We start from the raw sequence: 22,769 nt of genomic DNA, 5'->3' as shown, positions 1-22,769 counted from the left end.
ACAACAAGATGGCGCAACAAAAAGAAACACAGATTCCCGTGCCGCTGACAACAACAGAAGCGGACAAAGAAGACGCAGCAAAGAGACACAGAGAACAGACAACGGGGGAGGGGGGCAGAGAAATAAATAAATAAATAAATCTTTAAAAAAATATATGTGCACTGTACACATGTGTGCCAGTAGGTGTGAAGATTATGCACCCTTAAATGAAAATGTATTTCAGATGTTCAGGCACACATGCCCATTCCACACACATTCATGCAACTCCTTATCACTCCAGAGAAGCACATCCCAACTGCATATAAACATTTAGAGACGTTACAGAGAGGTCACCCACACACAAAAATGCACTGAAAACCATGTAGGAAGACAAATATGCACAGATACATATAAGATGCGCATAAAACATGCATAAAGAAGCACATGTCGAGGGAAGAGGATGTGGCTCAACTGATAGAGCGTCCACCTACCACGTGGGAAGGTCCAGGGTTCTATTAGAGCTCAGGGCCCCTTGACCCGTGTGGTGAGCTGGCCCACGTGCAGAGTTGCCGCACAGAAGGAGTGCTGTGACACGCAGGGGTGCCCCTGGGTGAGGATGCCCCACCGCAAGGAGGGTGCCCTGCAAGAGCTGCCCCACGTGAAAAAAGCACAGCCCGCCCAGGAGTGGCACCGCACACAAGGAGAGCGGCGCAGCAAGATGACGCAACAAAAAAGAGATGCAGTTTCCTGGGGTGGCCGAGGGTGCAAGCGGACACAGAACACACAGTGAATGGACACAAAGAACAGACAACAAGCGGGGAGGAAGGGGAGAGAAATGAATAAAATAAATCTTTAAAAAAAAATAGAAGCACATGTCGAGTAACTCATTTCTCTGGGTCTGTTTTCTTACATGGCCAGTGGGAAGACTGGACCCGGCCTAACCAGATGGTTGCGGTGCTTAAGTGCATCGCCCCGACGTTCCTCCATCACGGTGGCCCCTGGAGCACAGGCACCGATGGTCCCAGGAATCGCAGGACCAGGACGGGCAAGGTGGCCTCTTCAGCTTCCATGTGGAGAGTCGCGGTCACGTGCCCTGGCCGGGTCTGGGTTGGTTCTCCTCCAGCCTCAGCCTTGTTTTCTGCCCTGAGGGGATGACCAGTCCTACCTCCCAGACTCAGAGAGCCAGCGTGGGTGTAACTTTTTGTTGAAGGATAACACACATTCAGAGAAGTACGTCTTCAGTGTTCAGGTGTGTGAATTTTTTACAAATTGAGCCCACTTGTATAACCAGCATCCAAGTGAAGCAATAGAGCATAACCTGTTCCCCAGAGCCGGGTGAGCTGGCTGACAGAAGACAAAGCAGCCTCAGTCTGCCTGCACCCGCTCCGCCCCTGTAGCTTTCTATTTACCCTTGCCACCAGCTAGGGGACGCTCTGCCCCCTGGGCTCTGGGCCCCTTCCTGCTATGCCACCCTTAGCTCCCCACATTAGCCAGGGAGCCTGGAGCTCCCGGGGGGAAGAGGCAGGGGCCCGGGGTCCCAGGGGCAGCTTCCAGCCCTCTGGCCCTGCCTCTCCTCGACATCGGGCCAGGGTCCCTGCCACCTCCCCTGCCATGGAAGGGAACTTAGTCTGGGTCCCGAGGCCCCGCTCTGGAGACCCGGGCAGGGAGCCAGGAAGGCTGCAGGGGGGTGGAGAACGACACCCCAGGTTCTGCACCGGCCTGCCTGGTTGAGTCTTTGTTGAATACTGCCCAAGGCCCCATGTTTTGTAAGGGCAGGCTTGAATCCATGGCCGTCTGGCTCCGAAGCCCACATTCCCTACAGCTGTAAAGATCATTATCTCTATCTTACAGATGAAGAAACCGACGCTCAGAGAGGCGGAGAACAGAGCCAGGACTCCAGCCCAGGATGTCCACACACCATTGGGGTCAATGGGGCCAATGGGAGGACACAGGCTTGAGGCTGACTCTCCTGCTCAAAACCCTTTGTGCTCTCCCTGCCCTCAGGAGGGCCTCCTCCTTCACAACCCTCAAGGCCACTGGGGCCTGGCCCTGCTGATCTTGACCTTGCCCTCCTCGCCTGCCACTCTCTAGCCTTCTCCAGCACACAGGGCTTTTCAGACTCTAACATTCCAGTTCCTTTGGACTCCAGCTTTTGGCTCATGCCTTTGCTCCCTCCTACTCCACACCGAGTTTCTTTTCTTTTCTTTTTTTTAATGAACATTCTTTTTTTTAAGATTTATTTTTATTCCCTCTCACCCCACCCTGTTCCCCCCATTGTCTGCTCTCTGTGTCCATTCGCTGTGTGTTCTTCTGTGTCTGCTTCTTTCCTCATTAGGCGGCTCTGGGAACTGATCCTCGGACCTTCCAGAGTGGGAAAGAGGCGATTACTCTCTTGTGCCACCTCATCTCCCTGTTCTGCATCTTCTACGTCTTCTTATTTTCTCTCCTGTGTCTCTTGTTGCGTCATCTTGCTGCGCCAGCTCTCAGCATTGTGTGGCACTCCTGCGCAGGGCGGCTTTTCCGCACGGGGTGGCATTTCCATGCAGGGCGGCACTACTGCATGGGGCCACAGCGGCGAAACTCCTCCATGTGGGCCAGCTTCCCCTCACCAGGAGGCACTGGGCATCGAACCCTGGACCTCCTATATGGTAGACGGGAGCCCAATTGGTTGAGCCACATCTGTTTCCCCACATTGAGTTTCAGTTCCAGTCTCACCTGCTCTGGGAAGCCTCCTCCGGTTGTCGACACCCCATCCCCATCATGCCTTCTCAGTCCCCTGAACTGGCTGCAGGTACAGGTACGTGATGATTTGTTTAATATCCATCGTGCCTAAGAGAGCAGGACAGGGACTGTTTTGTCTCAGCTGTCATCCCTGTGTACAGCACAGTTTCTGGCACATAGTAGGTGCTCAGTGAATAAATGCTAGAGAGATGAATGAAGCTATGACTGGCAGATGTGCTGGGGAGGTGGGCAGCAAGGAGATGAGCTAAAAGGGGCCTTGGGGACATTGGAGCCTCTCCTTGTAGGAGACCCGGGAGGGACAGGGACTTGCCCAAGGACCCATCCTGGTGAGTGGAGGGCCAGGATTAGAACTCAGGTCCCATGCCCTCCAGTCTGGAGCTCCCCTGCTAGTGGGTGCTGGGAAGAAAGGGGTGGCAGGCTGCCTCCTCTTCCCCTCCCTCCCAGAGGCTGGGAAGTTGAGCTGCCCTGAGCCAGCAGTTCAGTGACTACAGGAGAAAATCACAACTCAGCCTCACAGGGGCCTGCTGCGACCCCCACGTGAGCCCTTTCCTCCCTCCACCCTCCAGTCCAGGCTCTGTGCCACGTCAGCACCACCCTGCTGAGACGCAGGGCAGCCCCCAGACCACCCAGCCCCTCTTCTCCCCAGCCCGGCTGCAGGCACCTGGCCTTAGGCTCCAGCTGTTCCTGTCCCGCCCTGGCGCATAGTCTCGCCTTGCCTCAGTGAGCTGAGGGTAGTTTCCTCATCTGTAAAATGGGATGGTATGACACATCTCTAGGAGTCGCTATTAAGGACCAGTGGCATAAACTCCAGATGAAGCCTCAACACGCTTCTGGACTCAGGAGTGGCAGGGGCAAGTGCCCAGTGCCAGGCACTTCTCGTGAATTCTCTCATGCTATCCTCTCAACAAAGCAAGACGTGGGAATCATAAGAAGCTCTGGTTTATAGGCGAGGAAACTGAGGCTCAGAGTGGTCACGCAACTTGCCCCGGGAGCAGGGCTCCAAGCCAGGTGTCCCCAGCTGGCTCCCACCCGCTGCCCTCTCTCCGCGCGGGCCGCCCCCTCCCTCGCCCCAGCTGCCGGGCGCTGGTCCCGCCTCCCCCGCCAGCTCAAGGACTCCAGGGCAGGGCGCGTGCGGGGACGTCCTCTGCACCCCCGCGCCAGGTTTGGCGCTCGCTAGAGGCCTGGGGCGGGGAGGTTGGGAGGGGGCGCCTGTCCACGCCGGGGTCGGCCGGGGGTCGACTCAGCGGCGGGCTGAATGAGAGAAGAGAAGGCCGAGCAGCCGAGGGCGGGCGGAGGAAGGAGCGGAGAGGCGGGCCCGCCCCCCGGCCCCCGGCGCCCCCCCGCCGCCCTCCCCGCCGCCCTCCCCGCCGCCTCGCTCACCCCCGCCCAGCGGGGCCCGGCCCGGGTCTGCAGCCGTCAGCGCCGAGCGCGGCCCCGCGGCCCCGCCGAGGGATCGATAACTAATTTCACCGCAGCAGCCGCCCCAGTTTTTTTCCCGATAATTGTGCGCCGGCAGCTGCGAGCGAGGCCCCCAGCCCGGCGCGCGGCTCCCGCCCGCACCCGATCAATTGACACCGCCACCGGGCGGCGGGAAAACTCATTTTTCTCTCTCCCTCCCGGCTCCCGGTGGGCGCGGGCCGGGGGCTGCGGAGGGGGCGGGGAGGGGGCAGAGGCCCTGAAGGGGGTGAGGGCGCGGGCTCGGCCGGTTCAAGGCCTGGCTCGGGTTTGGGAAGGGGGCTTCCGGGGAGTCGAGGAAGCCCGGGTGCCCCAGTGCCAACACTCCACGAATGAGGGCGTGGCCGAAGGCCTCGGCGACCTGTGCGAGGGACAGGACTGACTCCCCCCTTCTCTCACCCCACCCCCGCGGCTTTTCCAGACGCAGCCAGCCACGTGGCGGCTACCTCTGGGTGGTGGGAGGAAGGGCTCAGCGCGCAGGCGCCGCGGCTCGGAAGCTTGGGCTTGGTCCCGGCTCCACTACTCGACCGCGTGACCTTGGGCTGGTCCTTTGCCTTGGGTTCTTCCTTTCTGGGCTTCGGTTTCCCGATCTTCCCCAAGGGAACTGGCATACTCCTCGGCACCCAGGGCTGTTGATCGAGGCAGTTAGCTGGTGCAGGAGTAAGTATGCAGTGAATGGGGGCTGTCCAGAGCACTTCGTTCATCAGTTCTCCCTGGGCACCTACTGTGTGCCAGGCACTGTTCCAGGCTTTGGGGATGGAACAGTGGCCACCGCAGATAGAAATCCCTGCCCTCATGGAACTGACCTAATGGGGGGAGAGGAGAAAAGAAAATACACATAAGTAAAGTAAATTGTCAGAAGATGAGAAGTGCCATAGAGAAAAATAAAGCAGGGCAACAGTATTGGGTGTGGGCAGAAAGCAAGCGCCAAGGCAGAGCAACCCCAGCCGGCGAGAGAGGCCCTGCCCAAGACCTCCTTGCAAAGCTCTGCGCTCCTGCTCCAACCTGCTGGCTGCTCAAGGTCGTGGAAACCTGCAGACTTGGCATTCTCTGAGGAGGGTGGGCAGGAAGAGGGAGAAGTCAAGACGTTAGGAACTGAGAGTCCAGAGAGAGGCGATGGTGGGGGCAGGAGGGGTCCAGAGAGAATGCGGGCACTGACAGGGAGAGGGAGGACACAGCTTAGACTGCCAAGGTGGCCTGGGGGGTCAGGATCAGGAGGGACTCAGCTGGGGGCACTGAGGCTGGGAGAGGGTGAGAGGAGGCTGAGCGGAAGGGAGGAAAGGAATGAGGAAGCGTCGGAGGAGTCAGGGGAGCCCTGCTGTGCTGCTCCAGGTCAGCTGGAGCTTTCTGGGAGCCGTGGCAATGCTGGCTGCCTTGTGGCGTGGCTGGTGGGGTGCAAGGAGCCCTATCTGCTGTAGCCCCCGCCCCCCTACCCATTAGTTAGCAAAACTCTGACAGAGGGGTCCAAAGGCTTCCCACATGCTGGTGAGTGAGGCATGGCGGAGTAGAGGCCCAAGGCGAGCGTTCCAGGGCTAGGCAAGCTTGCCCCTGCCTCAGTTTCCTCATCTTGAAAATGGAGTCGGTGGTGAGGTTGTGAGGTTTTGTCTTTCTTCCCCACAAATTCCCGGCACACCCAGCCCCATCACCAGGTTGAGGCAGTGACTTGGCAGAAAATGGAAGAGACGGTTAGCCATGAAGTCAGGTTAGCAGAGGAGGGGAGCCCTGGACGGAGCAGGCTTGGGTTTGGAACAGTACAGAGCGAGGCTTCAGCCACCTGTTTATCTGTCTGTCCATCCAACCACCTACCCACGCAGACATTCATTCGGTCATTCAGCAGATATTTAGTAAATGTGTGAGGCCCAGTGGAAGGGAGCAGGCATAAGGCTCCCCGCCTCCCCCATCTCCCCCTCCCCATGACCGCCACACCTCCGCCCCCATTTCCTCTTGGGGTTGGGAGTTGGAGGCCTGGACTTGACCTTGACCGCGCTGGGTGAAAGAGGCAGGCCCTCTCCCCTCTCTATGCCTTGGCTGACGTGTGTCCTGCCTGAGAGGGGACAGTGTTGGATTGGCCATGCCGTGCCACAGGCCTCGTGCCCGGATCTCAGTCAATCCCTTGATGCCCCTTTGAGGCGAGGTAAGAAATGGGGGCCCAGGACTCACCCGGGATCCTACAGCCAGGAGGTGGGAAGTCGGGGCCTCCTTCAGCCCTGCTCACCTGTCCCAGCCTGAGAGGGAGGATTGGCTGCCAGGAAGGACTTTAGAATCCTGGGCAGAAACCAGCCATGGGGCAAAGACTGGGGGAGTCCAGAATGCCCTGGCCCTGCCTCTCAGGTGGTGACTCTGGCTGCCAGCCGTCTCAGAAAGGGCCCTGTTGTCAGACCGTCCCAAAGGTGGCTGCCGCCAGACAGGAAACAAGCTCTCCTTTCCTAGAGACACTGACTCAGCTCTGAGAGGCAGGCAGGACAGCCTCATGGCAAAGAGCACAGATGTTTGTAAGGCCTGGGTGCCAATCCCAGCCCCGTTACCCACTAGTGCTGTGCCCTTGGGCAAGCTGCCTCCCTTGGCTGAGCTTCAGTTTGCCCATCTGTAAAGTGGGCATAGCGGCAGTACAGTGAGAGCCTTCCTGCTCCCCTGGTCTTCCAGGAGCTGCCCGGAGTAGACTGAGCACTCACTGACCACAGGCCGAGCCCCAGGATGCCCCAGGCCCTCTGCTCCCACCCCTGACCTTCACTTAGCCCACCTGCTGTAGGTCTCAGTCTCACTGGGCCGCAGGATGGCGGTGACTCACTGAGAGAATGAAAAGGAGTGGACAGCCCTGAGGGCAGCGCCTGGCATCCAGCCAGCCCTCAGTTCATGGCACGGTGGGTGACTGGGCCTGCTTCCACTGAGTCCCCATCGACGGCAGGGGAGCTGGCTTTCACAGGAAGGTCAGGAGCGGAGGGCGGGACCTGTGCAGCCTGAGCTCCTGGGGCTCCCTGGGGGTGGAGGAGGACCCAGAGGCAGCACCTCCAATCCTGGGGAGGCCTTGGATGGGTCAAGGGCAGGGGTGGTGGCAGGGTTTTCTAAGGGAGTGTCTCCTGCGTGCTGGAGCCCTCTTTGTATCTGTTCCTAGAACTCTTAGAGGAGGCAGGTGACCCTCATGCACCCCTCCATCTCCCAGGCCCCACCTCGTATTCCAGCCACAGCTGCGGCAACAGTTCTGGACAGGCTTGCCCAGCATCGCACAGGTGCAGCCTGACCAAACCTCCCGGCACCATCCGAGGGCTTTCGGGGGACACAGGCTCCTGCCCACCCGGGCCTCCGACCAAGGCCTGGGTCCTCTGGCAGGGGAGGAGCACAGTGAGTTCACGAGCCCGGAGCAGGGGCCCTGGTGGGATGTTGGAGCACACAGCTTGGCGCAGCACCTGTGGGGTGGGGCCGCTTGTGCGTGGAACCCCCAGCCATTCCTGGTGCTGTGTCTCCAGGAACTGGGCCATACGGTGCAGGAACAAGGAATAGGAGAGGGTGCTCCCCAACCCCAAGTCACCCCCAGAAACCCACCTGTGGAATTTTCACTTCTTGTCCCTGCAACTTTAGGTTTTGTCAGAAGGGAAGTCCTGCTTACTTGGGGCTGGGGGGTGGGAGTGGGGGTGGGAGGAGAGGTGAGAGGGAGAGGGGCTCCACGGGACACCGTGTGGGTCCCACCGAACTCGAAGCTGTAACTGCCATCCGGCCCCTTGGGCTCCTCATGCCGGGGACCAGAAGGCAAGGAAAGGAGGGAGCGTCAGGCGCAAGCGATGGACCTGGTCTCCCTGAGGAGCTGGGGCAGGGATGAGTGTAACTGGAAGCAGGCCTTCCCTTGGGGCACCTCTTGGTACTTCCAGTGATAATGGTGAACGGGCAGATCCAGGCGCTCCAGCCTGACAAGGGCAAGGGCAACCAGGCAAGCAATGCAGACCAACTAAAGGACGGGCCCAGGGTGAGGAAAATCTAGACTGCGTATTGGAGGAGGGAGATGATGACTATAAATGACAGCCTTGAGGCTGGCTGCACCCGCAGAGGATAGAGGTTGTTTCTGGAACCCTCTGGTGTAGTCTTTGCAGGGCTTGCAGGTGGCCAGCAACTTGATGGGAACTCTGAGGGACAGGACTCGATGGAGAACAAGGACAGGTCTGAGTGCTGCAAGGGGCGGACCGTGTTGAACACCTCATGCGCTTTGCCTCTTAACACAGGCCCAGGCGCAGGGACATCCGCACAGGCTTTGACCGGCTTCGGCCGTCTGCAGCCTCAGGTGCCGTCGTGCGTGTCTAACCCCAAGTGCAGAGGAGGGGACACCCTACAGGCCGAGCCCGATCCAAGGGAGGTGGGAGCCAGGGGATAAGAGCCCCCACTTTCTCCCCCCACGTGGAAAGTCCTGACTGGGCACTCCGACTTGCAACCTGTATGGGCTCTCCCCTCTCCTGTTCTGGTCTCCCCCTCCCCGGCCCTTACTCTTGCCTCTGAGACTGCACTCCCAAACTACCTTTCTTTTAGGCCTGCTTTCAGGGGAATGCTGTCTAAAAGAGGTATGTTGTAACCATCCCATTTCACAACCAAAGAAACTGAGGCCCAGCAAGGCAAAGGATCCACTCAGGATCACACAGCTAAGTGGCAGAGCCCAGATTCAGGCCGGAGGCAGAGTGGTCAAGCACACGCTCTTGACACGAGGTGTGCCAGGGGGCCCTTGTACCTGCAGACCCCCCAGTCTCCCCTCTGGGATTCTGGGAGCCCCTCCCTCCATGCCAGTTCCCCACTCCTTCACTCCATCCACTCGGACTCTCTTGGCCTCTCGGCCTGGCGGGAGGCCCCTCCTCCTCCCTCGCCTCTGGGCCTCTGGCTTCACCACTGCTGCTGGGCTGAGCTTTTCCAGCTCATCCCCTTCCTTTTCCAGCTCATTCCCTCCAAGGAGGGCTCCTCCTGTCAGCGCTCCACACGCACACGCATGCACACTCCTCCGCTCACCCCTCCGTGGCAGCCACCCGAGGCTGTCGCTCCCACCTTCCGCAATGCCTGCTGCGCACCAGCTGCAGAGCAGCTCCTGCGGGGCTCCCCTGGGGACCACGCTCTCAGCCCCTCCAGCGGCTGCTCACGAGCACGCGCTCCCTCCCCTGCCCCAGCCGCGCCCTGGGCCAAACTGGGCAGCAGCTGTGCCCAGATTGCCTCTCTGACTCCCACACCACGCCGTGGGGACTAGTATCGGTATTGTCCCCTTTTATATTTGAGGATCCAAGGCCCACAGACAGGAGGGGCTCTGCCTGAGAAGGCCCAGCAAGGAGAGGCAGGGCCGTCACCCAGGCCTGATGGTTCCAGGGCCGCGGGCAGGCCACCTACTAGGGAGGGACCGCACTCAGGGAAGGGGATGTCCTCCCAAACATCATGACGCCCGCAAGCCGCTCCAGGAGAACAGGCCTTATGCGGCCAGGCGCAGGACGGGGCCCCCCACGTGGCTGCTCCACCCCCGCGGAACCAGCACAGACCTCACCCGCCGCCTGACTCCTTGGGCCCCAGGGAGCTCTGCAGAGGCCCCTCAAGGACTGCACCCCTTGGAGAAGGGATACTGAGCAGAGCTAAGCTTTATTGAGCACCTACTAGGGAGCAGACCCCTTGCAGGGGAGCAGCAGGGGCAAGAACCAAACCAGGGCTGGCCCCAGCCCCTCCCGAGAGCGAGAGCAGATGGTCTAGGAAATGCATGGAATTATCCCACATGCAAATGTAAATTTCTGACCATGACAGACACTGGGAGGAAGAGATACCAGGGGAAGGCAGTCGGGAAGGGGGTGATTTTACCCAGTCTTGGTGGGGGTGGGCACTGGGAAAAGCTGCCCAGAGGGTGTGACCCTCAGCTACGATCAGAAGAATGAGTGGAAGTTGTCCAGGTGGAGGGGTTGCCGGGTAAGGGAACAGCACGTGCAAAGGGCCTGCAAGGGCCTGTGTGGAGTGCGGCCTGGGGAGTACAAGGGGCAGAGAACAGGCCTATGCCGTGGAGCCCAGTGAGCTGGGGGAGATGAGGCTTCGAGATGAGGCTGAAAAGGCTCCCAAGGGCTGGGCCTCACGAGGCTCTTGTCTTTATCCTGCACAGGTTTGTATTTCGAAGACACTTGTTGCTGTGTGGAGATGGACAGGATGGGTCAAGGCTTGAAGGGAGGTAGAAGAATGAGGTCGATACAGCATCCCGGCGAGGGCTTAGTTACTCTGTGTGTGTGTGTGTGTGTGTGTGTGTGTGTGTGTGTGTGTAAAAGGCTCAAGACTCAAGCAGAGCAGTGACAATAACATCCAGACCTCATCTCAAAGCTGGAGGGGGCTTGGAGGTTGCTAGTCTGTGGACTCGTTTTACAGATGAGGAAACTGAGGCCCACAGAGAGATAGTGCTTTGTTCAAAATGGCACTGCTGGCTGATTCCTCTGATGAGCATTTATTAAGCTCTTACTAGGTGCTGGGTACTGCGCTAAGGACTGGGGTGTAGAGAGAAGAACAAGACAGACCTGAGCTGCCCTAAAGGGGTGGGCTCAGGCCAAACCTCAGGGCCCTGATTGCCAGATGGGGAGGGCTCGCCCGCGGGCAGAGGAGAGCCACAGCAAGCCGGTGATGTGAGCTGATGTGAGCAGGGCTGCGTGTGCGGAGGAAGCTCAGTAAACTGGAGGGGGAGGCAGGAAGGCCGGGTGGAAGTGAGGGGTAAATTAGGCAGCCGGTGCTACGGTGTAGCCTCGGGCTCGGGGAGGGAGGAGGCAGAGAAGGGGGTGGAGAGGAGAGACCCTTCTAGGAGTGGGGAGTCTGGGGAGAGAGGGAAGAAGACTGGAGCTGGAGGCGAGTTGGAGGCTTGGAAAAGCCCAGGCTGAGAGTGCTAAGAACAGAGCCAGGGAGGGGCTGCCCCGGGAATGGGAGGACTAGGTACGGGGCTCTGGGCCCCAGCCGCTGGCTCACAAGAAAGTCTTTTCCAAGTTAGTGTGGAATGTTGTCAGGCTGAGCTTCCAAAAACAGCCCTTCCCCCCTCCCTGCCACGCTCTTGCGCGTAATCCGCAGTGCTCCCCACGGCCTGGGATAAAGTCAGAACTCGTCTATGCTGTGTAACAAGTTACCCCAACACTTAGCAATTTAGCAGCTTAAATACTTCTTATCTCCTAGTTTCTGGAGGGCAGGAGTGACTGAGCAGGGTGGTTTGGGCTCAGTGTCGGCACTGAGGAAGGCTCAATGGGAGCTGGAGGACCCGCTTCCAGGACAGGGCCCTCACGGGTCTGACGAGCCGGTGCTGGCTCTCCCTGCACGGACCCCTCCCCTGGCTGCTGGACTGTCCTGGTACATGGCTGTTGCCTCCAACAGAGCAAGCGATCCAAGAGCATTCCAAACGGAAGCTGCAGTGTCTTAATGACTTAGCCTGAAATCACATGCCATCCTTCCTGGAGTCCAGCTACCACACAATCCAGGTGTCCTTTAGCCCCCAGCACACCAGACTTATTTGTTGAACCCTATCAGGCCATGGTCTCTCCTGCCTCAGTGCAGTTGCACATGCTGTTCCCTCTGCCCGGGATGTCCCCCCAAGCCAGAAACTGTATTTCACCCTTCCAGGGCCAGCTCAACGGACACCTGCTGCAGGATGCCTTCTTTCAGCAACCCCCATTCAACCAAGGCAGAGCTGGCAGTGTTTGTTCCTCTATCCAGGTATTAGGTATTAGGTAGAGCTGCTACAACAAAGACATCAAAATAAAATGATTTAAACAAGATAGAAGCTTACTTGTCTCTCATAGAACAGTCTGAGCAGAGTCCAGAACTCATAAGGCAGCTCCACTGTATAGAGATTGCAGACTCCTAACTTGTTGCCATGCCTTCTTCAACTCACAGATCCCATTTCATCTTCTTAAAGCTCTAGTTCCTGCCATCACATCTGCATTCCAAGAGGAAGTGGAGGACACACTCATCCCTTTCAGTGCATGATCAGCGATTTGCAGACATCACTTCTACTCCCCACCTAATGGCCAGGACTTCATCCTGTGACCACATCCCTCCCTGCAAGGGAGGCTGGAAACCCGTGTGCCCAGCTGAAAGTGAGGGCTTCATTACCAAGGAAAGAAGGGGAGGATGGAGAGTAGCCCCCGAGGTCAGCGACGGCGTGATCCCTCCTGCCTCACGGGCCTTGGGCATGGGGAGGACAGAGACAGGTCTGCATCCTCTGTGCCCCAACCTAGGTTGTGCAGGAAGTAAACACGAGGGAACACTTGAGGGATGGCTGAGAGAAGGAATCATGGACTGGGAGGTAAACAAACAAAAGGGGGGCTGGAGGAGGGGGGAAAGGAGAAGCCAGGGAGAGGAAGAGGAAGGCAGGCAGGCCTTGGAGCTGGGGCGGCCTCCTCCCAGGTGGGGGCGAGCAGGGCAGGCAGGCCCCTCACCCCATCTGTCTCTGACCTCCACTAGCCACCCCGAGCCCTCCCCAGGGCCCAGGCAGGGTGTGTGTGTGTGTGTGTGCGCGTGTGTGCATGTGTGCATGAGGACAAGGGAGGCCCCGGCTGACACCGGGAGGTTTCCATCCCTCTCCCCCCTCAGAGGAGGGGCCAGCTAGGTGACGGAGGAGGTCACCGAGAGGCCAGGCGGAAGGAGCGGAGGCTTAGCACTGAGGGCCCCAGGCCGGGAGCTGTGGATGTCTGCCCTGCCTCTCACCCCCCACATCCTCACAGCCCGCCTCCTTCCACAAAGAACCTCTAGAATTCCACTGTCTGCCTAGGGAGCGAGGGGGCAGGGCTGTGGAGTGGGGCACACGCTGTATCTCCCCACCTTTCCATCTCCCCTCTAAGGTACCGTTGTGGCCAAATCACGTGTCGCCCCCTCGCTAATTGCAGGGATGCCCCCTGGCACACACCATCCACTGACAAGCAGACCTACCCACGAGGTGACTGCAGCCCCTGGCTCGTGGTCCAGCAGGCGCATGCATCCTTCCATTCATTCAGGATGTTCAGGGCACTTACCTGGGCCAGGCCCTGGGCTGGGCGCTGGGGACAGTGGGAAATGAGACGCTCTGCGTTCCTGCCGTCAGCAGGGACATCATCTCAGAGGGAAGATGGACATTTAACAAGAACTTATTGTAGGGTGCGGTTTGTGCCGCGACAGGGGAGAATATGAGGGGGGTGCAACTGGAACAAAGTGGGGCAGTTAGCTAGTGGGAGTGGCAGTTAGGGAAGGCTACCTGGAGGAGGTGATAGTTTTCTAGGACCTAAAGAATGGGAAGACATTGCAACGACAGATACAGGCCATTATATAACCTGCTATCACCTACAGAAGTGAGTGGGAGAGAGTGTCAAGTACAATGTAAACTATAGTCCACGCTTAGTGGCAATGCAATAACGTACCACCCTGATGAAGGACGTTGTTAATGGGGGTAAATGTGGCAGTGTGGGGAGCAGGGCATGAGGGAATTCCCTATATTTTTAACGTAACATTTATGTAATCAAAATATCTTTTAAAAATTAAAAATTAAAAAAACCAACAAACCAACTAAAGAATGGGAAGGAGCTAGCTAGTGAGGAGAGGGGGAAAGTGTTCCCAATGAGGGAAGAGCGAGGCCGAGGGCCCGCTCCAGAGGGCGTGGCTGCTTAAGGAATGGAAGGGAGGGAGGCGGGGCCGGATCCTGGGGCGCAGGCTGGGTGGCTGGGCCGGTGAGGCTGGGAGGCTGGCAGGCACTAGCCTGGGCAGGGCCTTGTCTGCCGTGGAGAAGATTGCAACGTCTCCCTGGGGCAGTGGGGAGCTATAGAAGGGCTGTGAGCAGGGGAGTGGCAGGCTGAATGTGAAGCTCAGAATGTTCATCCAGGCTGCATGCACACCTGCACACGCACACCTGCACAGCCAGACACACACGGGGGCACTCCTGTGGGCCCGGCCAGTGCAGAGTACTTCATAAACTCGGCCTCCATTCCAGCCCTACAGGGTGAGTTCTAGCTGTGCGCCACATTTTATGGAGGACAAAACTGAGGCATGGACAGGACTTGCCCAAAGACGCGGGACTCAGGGCAGCCAGACGCGAGCCTGAGCTCATGACCCCTGAGCTCTGAGGGCTCCTGGTGAAGCAGGAAGTGACTGAGAGCAACCAGAGCCAGAAAAACCCAGCAACTCTGCTTTTCAAGGACCGTCTCATTTCTTTTGGAATCTTGAGCCTCCAGTTCACCTTGCAAGGTCCAACCTGTCAAACAGGCTGGTTCAGTTTCTGGGAGAAACTACAGAGGAAAAGTTCCAGACCAGGACTCGAGGGCCACAGGAGGCTCCCACCACCCACCCTCGGCCCTTTAATGATTGACAAAGCAGGGTCGCGGGTTTTATTTCTTTCAGAGCTGGCTGAGAACTGGTCCAACCCTTCTGTATTGTTTTCCTCTTGCAGCTGTACCAAATTACCATGAATTTAGTGGCTTAAACAATACCAACTTATTGTCTTACAGTTCTGCAGGTCAGAAGTTCTAAAATCAAGGCGTGGGCAGGGCTGCATTCCCTCTGGAGGCTTTAGGGAAGACTGTCTCTCTGCCTTTTCCAGCTTCCAGAGGCCACCGCTTTCCTTGGCTCCCAGCCCTGTCCTCCATCTTCTGAGCCAGCAACCTGGCATCTTCCAACCTCGCTCTCTCTGACTCTGCCCCTCCTGCCTCCCTCTTATAAGGACTCTTGTGATTACATTGGACCTACCCCCTAGCCTGACTGTGAACCCTGGGGAGCAGTGCTTCTCTCACATTGTTCCTGTCCCAGGACAGGATGGGACCCATCGTGCTGCCGGGAGGACAGGGACACCCCAGCTAGTCTGGGCTGGGCTTCTGGGGAAGGTGTCAAGATGCTCCCAGGGGAAGGCGGACTTGGCCCAGTGGTTAGGGCGTCTACCTACCACATGGGAGGTCCGCGGTTCAAACCCCGGGCCTCCTTGACCCGTGTGGAGCTGGCCACGTGCAGTGCTGATGCACGCAAGGAGTGCCTTGCCACGCAGGGGTGTCCCCCGCGTAGGGGAGCCCCACGCGCAAGGAGTGCACCCGTAAGGAGAGCTGCCCAGCGCGAAAGAAAGTGCAGCCTGCCCAGGAATTGTGCCGCACAAACTGAGAGCTGTTCAGCAAAAAGTAAAACAGATTCCCGTGCCGCTGACAACAACAGAAGCGGACAAACAAGAACACACAGCAAATGGACACAGAGAACAGACAACTGGGGCAGGGGTGGGGAAGGAGAGAGAAATAAATAAAAAATAAATCTTTTATTAAAAAAAAGATGCTCCCAGGGGTTCCTGGCTGTATCTGGGCCCAGACCTAAAGGCCCCCCTCCCTCACCAGAGATAAGGGCCTGAGAAGGGTTAGGGGTTGAGCTGGTGAGGACCCCTGAGTCCTGCATGGATTTTCCCTGACCCCACAGATACCCCCTGATGTTGGGGGGCGGTTTCAGGAGCTGAGTGGCTGGGCTCAGCCAGGTTCCCGACCTCTCTTCTGGAGATGGAAGGGAAGGGGACCCCAGGACCTGGAACCAAGAACACATCCAGGGAGCTTGCAGCAGGGTCTGCCTGTACCCGCCGGGCCGTCCGCGGGGGTCTCGCACGCTCTCTGAGAGTCAGGACTGACCTGGAAGGTGTGGAGGATTAGGGGGCCCTCCTCCTGGGGTTGAGCTTGTTCTGACTCTTAGGAGTGATTCCAATGCTGGGAACACCCCTGTGAAATAGCCAGACAGGGGCCCTCGTGGTGCTTTCACTCTAGTCGCGGGAGACACACCATGAACAAGAAAAAGAGGTAAGATGGTTTCCAGTAACGAAGGCTGTGGGCAACTGACATAAGGGCAGAGGCAGGGAGCGCGAGGGGCGGGGGCGGCTCCTCTGGGGGGTTTGCGGGAACGGCCTTCCTAAGTAGATGGCATCTGGGCTGAGGGGGAAAGACCAGAAGCCAGCCATGCAACCGCGGGGAAGAGCAAGCAGAGGGAACAGCAAGGACGAAGGCCCTGAGGTGAGAACCTGCTCAGAGCAGTGGCTAAAAAGAAGATGTGCAGGCGGTGAGGGGGAGAGGGAGCCCAGGGGCAGCTCGGGCAGACCCTCGAGGCAGGGGGTTTGGATGTTATTCTAAGGGCAAAGGAGCATAGACACATTCCTCAAAACTGTCAAGGTCATCCAAAGCAAGGAGGTCCTGTGAAACTGCTGCAATCTAGAGGAGCCTAAGGAGACACGGCCACTATATGTCATGCGGGATCCTGGAACAGAAAAAATAAACTATTGACTAGTTAATACCAGGATATCAATATTGGCTCACTAACTGTAAAAATATAGCCCACTAATATAAGATAATAGGAGAAACCGAGTATGCGTGGACAGGATCACTCTGTATAGAATTTCAATTTTTTGGCAAATCTAAACCTGTTCTGAAAAATAAAGTATCAAAAAGAAAACAAAAGCCATGAGGCCTTTAGCAGGGGAGTGACTTCCTCCTGGTTGAAATGCAGATACGATGGCAGAAGCCGGAGCAGCCATCCTGGACTCCAAGGTGGAAGGTGCATGCTGAGACTGGCAGAGCAGCAAGATGGGAGGAGCTGGGGCGTCACTGCGGAGTCCATACAAGCCCTGGTCTTCATTTCTATAAGGCAGCCCTCTCGTTCAGCCCAGTTATTTGAGGTCTCTGCAGAAGAGGGTCCAAGTGTTTGCTGTTCTTTCCTGCTGGGCCCACATCTCCCAGGGGGTTCTACTTCCTGCCCCATTGGTGTCAGGTGGCCTGCTTTGGCCAGTAAAATCTGAGTGGAAGTAACATGTGCCACTTCCCAGAGGAGCTTTAAAAGCCACCGTTCTTCTTCCTCCACCATGAAAGAAGCACTGTCCCTGACAGGGACTGCTTCTGCAGCCTGCAGAAGCATAACAGATGACACAGAGTAGCACTGGTGCCCACCTGCAGCCCAGTTGACAGCTACCATGAATAAGGCATAGATCTTCATGGTGACGAGACACTGAGATATGGAGGATGTTTGTTACCACAGCCTAACCAAGCAAGAGCTGACTAACACACTCTGCCAGCGAACCCAACTCAAGCTGATAGACTTACTCAACATGTGCCCTCTTTCTCATCTCCCTCATCGGTCAGGGACCCTACTGCCCAGTGGCCCAGACTGGGTAAATTGGCACGCTCCCTGGTTCCTCCCTGTCCCTGGATTTCCACATTTCATTGGTCCCAGGTGACGCGCCTGTCCAGGATCCCTCCCCCTTAGCTCCCAGCCCTCCCCAGGCATATGGCCAACCCCCCTTTCCTGTCCTCCCAGACCTCCCTGCCAGGTAGGTGTAATGTCTGCACTCCAACTGTGGGAGTAGAGCAGAAATCCTTAACCTGGCGTTCAGAGCACTCATGAAATTGGGTGGGAAAAAATGACATCTTCATTTTCACTAACCTCTAACTACAGTCTAGCATTTCTTTCAATTATGAACATGCCCTAACAACCCAGTGGTCAGCAGTACCCATGACTCAGTTCCCAAAAGAAATCCCTGGTCTGTTCAGATCACATCAAAGCTGATTTCTCAAAATACTGCTTTTCACTCATCACGACTTTGCTTTAGACCCGCTGGTAGATATGATTTAATGCTTAACAGAGAAGCATATTTATTATTATATCACAAATGTGGTTTTTGAAAACATCTTGATAACTGTAAGTCAAACTAAGTGGTTTCCTTTGTAATCCTATGTATTTGTTATGCATTTACCAACAAGATGGCCTCTGAAGTCTTCTCCAGATGCCAAAGCGGTTGGTAGCACAGAAGAAGTCGTGACCCTCTGCCGCACAGAAAGGCTTCAGGCAGCGGGTGACTGGGAGGGCAGGAGAGCCGGGCCCTCTGGTTGTCGGGGGCGCGCTCCCTGAGACGTGGTGCCATGGCTGGCCTTTCCAGGGTTGTTGTGGCTTTCTGTCTTTGCACCAAACCCAGACTGAGACTGACTGAGAGGGGAAATGTCGCCAGGAAGAGCTCCTTGCCAAAGACAATGGGGGTGGGGGGCTGGGGCAGGGGGACGCAAATATCTCTCCAGGCAAGGAGCTAGGGAAACACAGGCCGAGGCTCACACCAGCCACGCAACATTCCTGGGCTCCTGTGGGGGCTGGCAAGAGCCTCCCCCACCCTCCAAATCCGACCTGCTGCCCCCTCACCAGGTCCCGGGCACCCCAGTTGCCAGGAGTTTGACTGGAGTGCCCCGGGCTCCCCACTGCCTTGGAGAGGTCATGTTTTCAAGTGGCCTCAGTGTCAGTTTTGGAAGGAGCCCAGAAGGTGCCTCAGTGTCCCCACCTGTTCCTGGTTCTCTGGAACCCTCCATCGCCTCTGTCCTGGCCATCCTATCCCTCCTTCTCCTCCTTGTGGCAAAACCCCTGCCCATCAGGAGCGGGCCTCTCCCGAGTCCTCTTAGGTGGGGCCAGGCTCGGTCCTGGAGGCCACAGCCCACGCCCTGAGCTAGTCCAAGGGACAGAGGAGGAGCCCACATCAAGGGGCACAAGGAGAGAAGAGCAAGTTTAGTCAGATCACTAATGCATGCTACGGCTATTTAGTGGGTGCTGAAGAAAAGTAGAGAGGTGTTAGCCCTGGAGCCAGATGACCCTCGTTTCAAATCCTGGCTTTGTCACTGAGCAGCTATAAGGCCTTGAGTAAATGATTTGACCAATTTTGTCCCTTATTTTGAGGATTAAATGAATGACTACAGAGTAAAGTACTAAATATGTGTAAACGATTATGACTATTATAATTCAGGAGATAGGGACCGTGGCACAGGCTGCTAGGTCTGCTTTCTCCTTCCAGTGGAAAAGCACCCCAATTCTTAGCTGGGCACATGGCTGCTTGGATGAGAGACTACATTTCCCACCAGCTCTTGTAACTAGCCACCTCCATATGACCAAGTTCTGGCCAATGGGATGTAGGCAGAAGTGGTTTGGCAGCTCGATGGCTGATTCCTTAAAGGACCAGGAGGCACAGTTTCTCCCTTTTTTCTCCTTTCTGCTGAGCAGAATGTGATAGTGGCTAGAGCATGCAGTGTGGACTGTGAGTTTGCAGCCATGTGTTGAGGATGACAGAGCAACAAGTCTCCCCAAGGACCTGGAGCCCATACTAGCCCCGGATTGTCTAATCTACTTGAGTGAGAAATAACCCTTTTCTTGTTTAAGTCACTGTCATTTAAGGTCGGCCCTAATTGCCTCTGAACAGAATTCTTTTTAATACAGGGACAGAGCAGTGAGCAAGATGCACAGTCCCTTCCCTCTGGGAAACTTACTGTAGTCAGGAAGAGAGACAATAATCATGTAAATTAATGAGAAAATTTCAGCGGTGGAAAGGACTATGAAGGAAGTAAACCAATGTGACAGATTACACGATGGGGAGTGAAGAAGGCCCCGAAGGACTCTGGGAGAAGTGTCCATTGAGAAGGCCTCTATCAGGAGGGGACAGCCGAGCTGAGCTCTGACAGATGCGAGAAGCATCCCTGCAAAGAGCACAGAAAAGGACCCCTCCTGGCCAGGATGGGAAGGAGGCAGCCCAGCTCTGCAATTCAGAGCCGATTCAGAGTGCGGGCTTTGGCACCGCGTGGTCCTGCGCCACATAGGCTGGCCCTGCTGCTCCCAGCTGTGTGACCTGGGCCAGCGGCTCTCCTCCCTGAATTTCAGTTTCTGTATCTGTAAACCGTGGAGCCTAATACTTCTTTACTCGGCAAGGGCCCACCGCATAGTAGGTGTTCAAAGAAAGACTACCATTTTAGAAGACATAGGTGAAAGTTCATGAAATTATAGAGGGGGCAGAGCCTGGGAGAGTCTGGAAAGCCGCAGGAGTGTGACCAAGGGAAGGGTATTCCAGGAAGTGGCCATAGGCCCTTCCTGCTCCCCATCCATCCCCTTCTGTGCTGGGATCACCCACCGCACCTCGTTGCTCCGGCTTCCAGTTCCTCCGTTTCCACCTCTGGCTGGTCCGTTCCTGACGGCGTCGGACGTCCTGGCTGGCGTTTTCTTCTCACCTCAACTCAAGTCCCCTGGCCTGGCAGGGGTTCCCTCACCTGAGGAGAGGGCTGGCGCCTAGGGGTCCACCTGGAGGGAGCTGTGGGTTTCCCTGGAGAACCGCTGCCCTCTGGCCGCTGCTGCACACTGGCTCTCCTAGACTGGGCTGCCTTCTTATAGATCCAGGCACAGAGGCTGGGGCCAGCCCCCAGAGGCCACCCCCACCTGCACACACAGACGATTGGCAGCTGGCTGGGAAGGGAGGGGCGGGGAAGTTGGGCGCCAGCTGGGCTCAGGAGGGACCCTCTGGTGCCACTGTGGAGTGGGAGGGGGTCCTGCAGTCCAGCTGTCCCAGGCCCTCCTTTCCCCCGGCCTGGCAAGCCACGGCTCCAGCCCCTGACCTCTCACTGTTACGCCCACCTCCTGCCTCTGGTTCTCCCCACTGGGGAAGCCAGCAACCACTTGCTCACTTGAGTGGCGCCCCATGGCCCCGAAGTAAAGGCCTGCCCCTCCCAGACCTCTTGCTGCTCCCGGGCCTCAGCCACACCAACCGCTCCTTCCCTCTCCAGCAAGTCCTTCCTCTCTCTCCCACTCACCCGACCCAGCCAACTCTCTTCCCATTCTCCCAGCCTTGGTTTTGAGCTCACCCATGTCACTTCCTCCAGGAAGCCTTCCCTGATGTCTGTGGCTGGATTAAAGCCTTTTATCTGAGCTGCCTGAAGTTCCTCCATCACAGCACATATTTAGGCATCTGTTTGATTTATATCTGTTCCCCTCTAACTAATGATTAGTCTATGCTGTTCACAGAAGTATCTGCAGCACTTAGCACAGGCGTCTGCACATGGCAGATACTTTATAAACATTTTTTTTTCTTTTTTTTATAAACATTTTTAAAAAAGATTTATTTTATTTAATTCTCTCCCCTTCCCCCCGTTGTCTGTTCTGTGTCCGTTTGCTGTGTGTTCTTCTGCATCCACTTGTATTATCAGGCGACACTGGGAAACAGTCTCTTTTTTGTTGTGTCATCTTGCTGTGTCAGCTCTCCATGTGTGCGGTGCCATTCCTGGGCAGGCTGCACCTTTCTTCACACAGGGTGGCTCTCCTTGCAGGGCATACTCCTTGCGTGTGGGGCTCCCCTACACAGGGGACACCCCAACATGGGGGACACCCCAACATGGGGGACGCCCCAACATGGCATGGCACTCCTTGCACGTGGCAGCACTGCACGTGAGCCGCTCACCACACCGGCCAGGAGGCCCTGGATATAAAGCCCTGGACCTCCTATATGGTAGGCAGACGCTCTAGCAGTTGAGCCACATCTGCTTCCCGCTTTATACACATTTTTAAAGGAAGGAAGGAGAAGAGTTAGTCCAGTCTTTCAGGACAGATGAGAGGCTGGGCCCAGGGTGGTCAGGTATCCTGCCCGCCTCCCCAGGGTGAGTCCTCATTCCCCCCTCCCCTCTCCCCTGCAGATGCTGAAAGGCTGAGCTCTCAGGTCTCCAGAAAAGCCAGAGCAGGGAAGGCTGAAACTCACATCTGAGCTGGAGCTTGTGCATGCAGTGCATCCCTTCCTACACTGCCACCACACCCCACCACCCCACCTGACTCCCTGTCCCCACCTTCCCCATTTTGGGGAGGCTGGAGAGGAGCCTTTGCTGGCTGCAGATTTAGCCCTCGGATGCATGTGCGTGTGTCCCAGTTATGTGGTGCTGTGTGTGCATCAAATCAATTACTGAGAAGTAACATTGAAACCTACCTTGAGGCTTGTGGCCAGCTTTGGCGTTTCTTCTGTATTTAATATATTGATGTTCCCAGAATGGACAGAGGCTGGGCCTTCTCGCCCCCAGGAGGCCCTGGCTGAATCCTAAGAGTCCTAGGTTTGAATCTAGCCTGGCAGGGGGCCTCTGAATCAGCGTCCCAAGGCCCTGAGGCCTAGCACTGCCACCTCAGGACCCTCATCTGCAACTCGGGACTAACACTCTCTCCCCAGCCTTCTCTGGGGTGTTTGGTAGAGGCCAAGGGTAAAGCTGATGGAGCAGAAGGGAGGGTCCAAGGAGGCAGCTGCAAAGCACCCCGGGATGGAGGGGTGGGCAATCAGGAGGCCGAGGCTCCTTGCCAGTGAGGGCAAGGGGTGCAGGCCGGGTGGGGAGAAGAGTCATCCCGCGGCTACTCTAGTCAGAGCGGGGAGGAGGAGAAAGGCAGCATGGTTTACCGGCACCTGGGACGTGCCCTCTCAGCTGGGCGGGCTCTGCAGGACGCTGGGCTTTTCTCGGGGCACCCCTCAGACGGCACCCTGCAGGCTGCTCATTGTGTGGCTGCTGTTGGGACTCCTCCCGGTTTCCTGAGCGCCCACACCCTGCCAGGGCTGGGGATGCGAGGACCCGCCGGCTGCAGCACACGGCAGGAGGCTCGTCTGTGCTCTAAAGGGGGTCCCCGAGGCAGCGGGCCAGAGAGGAGGCCCCCTAACTCCTGGGAAGGGGATGGGGGAGCCCCTTCAAGCTAGGACCGCAGGAGGGTATGACGCCCCCACCTGAGGAGCCGATGGGCGTGTGCTCGGTCCCCACGCGGCCACAGCAGGCGACCACCGGAGTTCAGCCCGAGGACCACGAGGCGGGGGAGGGAGAAGGGCAAGGGAGGGCGCCGGCGGGGCC

General features: G+C 57.3%; 1 long non-coding RNA gene across 1 annotated transcript; it reads right to left on the bottom strand.

Annotated features, from left to right (window-relative positions):
• Positions 1-628: 628 nt before the first annotated feature.
• On the bottom strand, positions 629-20,287 carry LOC131279493 (uncharacterized). The gene is made up of 3 exons (XR_009186872.2): positions 20,047-20,287; positions 4,623-4,982; positions 629-2,808 (listed from the first exon to the last, which is right to left on the bottom strand). It is a non-coding gene; the product is annotated as an uncharacterized lncRNA (long non-coding RNA).
• Positions 20,288-22,769: the final 2,482 nt, after the last annotated feature.

This window comes from Dasypus novemcinctus, chromosome 8 (genome assembly GCF_030445035.2).
Source record: "Dasypus novemcinctus isolate mDasNov1 chromosome 8, mDasNov1.1.hap2, whole genome shotgun sequence".
Classification (NCBI taxonomy): domain Eukaryota; kingdom Metazoa; phylum Chordata; class Mammalia; order Cingulata; family Dasypodidae; genus Dasypus; species Dasypus novemcinctus.
Note: the sequence above shows the minus strand (reverse complement) of the source record. Positions and strands in the feature narration are given on the sequence as shown.